The following is a 4,215-nucleotide window of genomic DNA, read 5'->3' as shown; positions in this document are numbered from 1 at the left end:
AAGCAGGAATAAAAGTCCACGCGATGGTTATTAAAGCACAATAAGTGTGATTCCTGCCTTCAGCTAGCTCACCATTTATGTGGAGTGACATGGTAGGCAGTAACTATTTAAATCACGTATTAAAGGCTCTGAAAAGTCGTGCTGAAAAGAAGTTCTTTAAGCTGCATTTATCATAGTGCAGGTGTGTATTGTGAGTCTCCAAGTAGGGACCGCAGTGTGTGTGTGTGTGTGTGTGTGTGTGTGTGTGAGTGAGTGATCTGTCCATTGATATAACCCTCTTTTCTTTCATTTGGGCAGAGTAGCTCTTGTGATTCGCTTTTATTACAGCATTCATTGGTGAGTGTTGTGTAGGGTTAAAACTGGGGATAAGAAAATTTAAAGAGTCTTGAATACCAGACTCATTTTAAAGTTGTGATAATGTGTGTTTCTTCTCTCTGCTGCCCTACTCTTTGTTCCCTCTAAATCTTGCTGGTAGTTCACAGTGACATTTAGTCATTTGTTCATTCATTCACTCATTCATTACATAGGAATGTATATGTATATTTTCCCCTTTCCTTTAAAGGGTTTTCACTTATTAGTCTTTCCTGAAGCAGTTAATTTTCTTTCTTATTTTAAAAAAAATGTGTGTTTCATCCAGAATTGTACCAAAGTGATTAAAATGAATTTTCTACTGGGGCTATAGCTCCTCAGATCAGAAAAAAAAGGTTTTTTTTTTTTCAGTAAACCACAAAAATAAAATCAAAAGAGAACATCAACAATCAAAAATAATCCCCAGATATTCAGGACAAAAATAATTTATTGATCTATCACAGCCAGACACAAAGAGATGACAAAGAGATGGGTGGGGCAGGCCAGGGTGAGGAGGGGTGCTCTGAAGTACAGTGATGCTCTGAAGTACAGTGACTTGAGGTAGGGACGGGGGATACAGTACTGCACTGGGGGAGACCTAGGTTGGAGGGAGATTTCTGCTGCCCCAGCTGGCACAGCCTCTCACACCCTGGGCTCCAGGCCTCTCCGTAGGGGTGTGTGTGGTGGGGCGGAGGCAGAGGCATTTATGAATACATATTCATAAACTATATGCATGGCACTGGCCAGGTCACTGATCAGACCAAAAAAAGGACACACATTCTCTTCTCCATGAGCTTCCGGACACAAAGAGCTACCTTGGAATCCATCCATGACTAGGCAGAAGAGAGGGTACCTAAATCCTTGTTGATTGACGGAATGGATTTTAATGCTTAAGAAAGAGTTTAGGCCTGCATCGTCCAATATGACAGCCACCAACCAACTGTGGATGTAGAGCTCTTAAGATGTGACTCATCCTAACTTAGATGTACTGTAAATATAAAATATCCTCTGGATTTCAAAGACTTCATAAAATTAATGACAAATGTTAATAATTCAACAATTTTTATTACATGTTAAAATGACAGTATTTTGGACATAGGTTAAATAAGATATATTCTAAAATGAATTCCAACTCTTTATTTTAGCTTTTTAAAAATGCAGCTACTAAAAAAATTAGATTACACATGTGGCTCACATCACCTTTCTAAAGGACAGTACTGGTCTAGATTCACTAAGCTGGATGTCTGGTTTCATGGCTGCTTAGCTCTTGGCATGCCAGTTGAAACTAGTCAAGGAGACTTCCATTCTGGAACCAGGTAAGGGAATTTTCAGCTTCAGATTTCAAGACAACTCAGTCTTAGGCATTTATCAACTGAGGGACCCCTGGGTTCTGTCTGGCTGAGATCCCTTCACACCAGTGGTGTAGACTGTTGAGACAAAGCTGAGTTCACCGAGATCAACAGCAAATGTCCTGCAAACTGCCTTACCTTGTTCTTGAAAACCAATTGAGTGCAGGGAATTGAGATAAATTGTTTTAAATTTTCTTTCAGTGTGATCGCTTAGTAAGGACATGCATTTATGTGACTCTTCATTCTTGTTGCAAAAAAAAAAAAAAGAAAAGAAAAATGAAAAAAAAATCTCAAATCTTCCCTACTCCTCAAAGTCCATTTTCTCTTCTTCAGCTTCTCATAGGATTCGTTTCTCATTCAATACATGCTAAGTGCAGCTGCTGTTTATTTTTTGTGAAATGGTTCTGGTCTTACCTGCAAAGAAAACTCAGTCCTGTCGTAGATTTACTTGTGCCTCCATGCATGGAGCAAATCTGACAAGTGCAAGTCTCTTGATGAAGGTTTTGTTTCTACGCTTCTACTTTGTTATCTGGACACTTGCGCTTTGTACTATGTATGGAAAAACGCACGAAGAATTTCTACTTTGAGACAGATTCCTGGCTTGTAAACTCACACTGGGTCTTTCTTTCTTTCCTCGGGAGCAGCCCCCACCCACAATGAACAGCACCACCACTCCATTCTTGAGAGTCAGAATTCAGTGTTAGCCAGGCAGCCGAAGACCCTTTCAGTCAATCTCCCTGTGCTGTGCTGAAAGCACTAAAATGTTTTTCCAGTCGGTTGATTTTGAGTTTTCCCTGGACTAGTACTTCCACCTCCAGCAAGAACAATCAAGTGCACTATTCAATTTTAAAACGGTCGGTGATATCCACATCTCCTAAGATGTGCCACCTCCTCAGGGCACATGCACTTCGTGGAGCCTCAGTGTCTGTCAGATGCTGAGATGAGAAGTAGAAATGACACTAGAAACGTTGTCTGGCTCAACTCTGTTATCTCAACTATAAAGGAAAACTAAACACCCTCCTTCTTCGACTAACAAAATGGAGATGTAGGGGGGTTCTAGGATTGGGAAATTAGGAATGTGATCTGTCCTGGTGCATGCTCATTCTGACCCCATACTCTCACTATGTATGGTGAGGCTTCCTTTGTTGGCTTCAGAAGGCGCTGTGATTCCATGGGAAGAGCATGGGTTTTAGGGTCAGATATGCTGCAAGTTCTGGCTCTGTCATACACATCAAACATCCATGTCAAGAGCCAACATCTTGACTTTATAATAGCACAGGACTCCATCAAAAGGGTGCTCTGCTCTTGAGGTTGGATGCCCTGTGGTTGCCATCTTGAAATTCCTAGTAATTTTATCTTTGGATTTGTGTTTTGTAAGTGAACGCCACAGCTCTCTGGCCTTCTCACCTCCTGCCATATCCCACCCCCCACCCAGGGCACCACTTTGTCACTCCTCTGCTCCTGCTCAGTGACTGCTGCTGTCTTGTGCCCCTTCAGAGCCCTGGAGGCAGGCATGGGAAGGACTAAAGTTGGAATCATATGGCTGGCAATGCTAACTTGTAGGGCTGGGCCGCAGGAGCCATGAGGGGCCGTAGCTGCTCCCAGGGAGTGTGACATTAAATAGCAAATAACATAAACACCAGAACAGGTCAAGAAAGACCACAGAAGGAAGGAAAGATATTATTTTATTCTTTTTAAATAGGGATCTGCGTTTTCATTTTGCATCAGGCCCTGCAGATTTTGTAGCTGGCTCTGGCTGGGTGACTGCAGGAAAGTTCTTTAACCAATTGATCCTCTGTGTATCAGTCAGGATCATAGTTCAACCAGAAAAGCACTAGTAGTGTGTGTGTGTGTGTGTGTGTATTTATGAGTATATGTATATGTGCATACACACACACACACACACACACACATGCATGTGAGTTTGATGCTTACATAAATGACAAAGATACCAGCCTTTACAGGCTGTTTGACTGCTTCCCACCATAGTTGTCCACCTGTACCAGCAGTTCTATAGCCATCAGAAGCTGAAATTGCTGAAGCTGTCACTATAGAAGAGGACCCCTGCACAGAAGCTGTCACCTCTTCTGGGGAACATAGACAGTCATGCTTTGATCCAGCTGGGCAAGGGAGCTGGTGACCACATTTGCTGACCTCTCCTGTTCACTCATCTCCTCTTGGTGTCTTCCTCTTGCTGAAACAGACCAGAAGCCACACTGCAGGGACCACTGTGATGTGGTCCAGAGATTGGCCTCCCAGGGCCAAAGTAGAGTGGCAAGGGAGAGGGGAGGGGCAAATGAGAATGCCTAGTGGGACTTCAGTACAGGTGCTCTGAGAATTATGTAAGCTAAAGGAAGTAAAATACCTTATAACTGTAAAGTATCATTTAATCGAGGCAGAGATACTTATTTTCGGTATTCATGTGATTTATCTCTTAGGAGAAACCAGAGCAAGTTGGAATTCAGTAGTGGGGTTGGTAAAGTTAGATGAGTCTTGCTGCTTTCCTGATCCTGTCACA

Source organism: Vicugna pacos, chromosome 5 (assembly GCF_048564905.1).
Source record: "Vicugna pacos chromosome 5, VicPac4, whole genome shotgun sequence".
NCBI lineage: Eukaryota > Metazoa > Chordata > Mammalia > Artiodactyla > Camelidae > Vicugna > Vicugna pacos.
Note: the sequence above shows the minus strand (reverse complement) of the source record.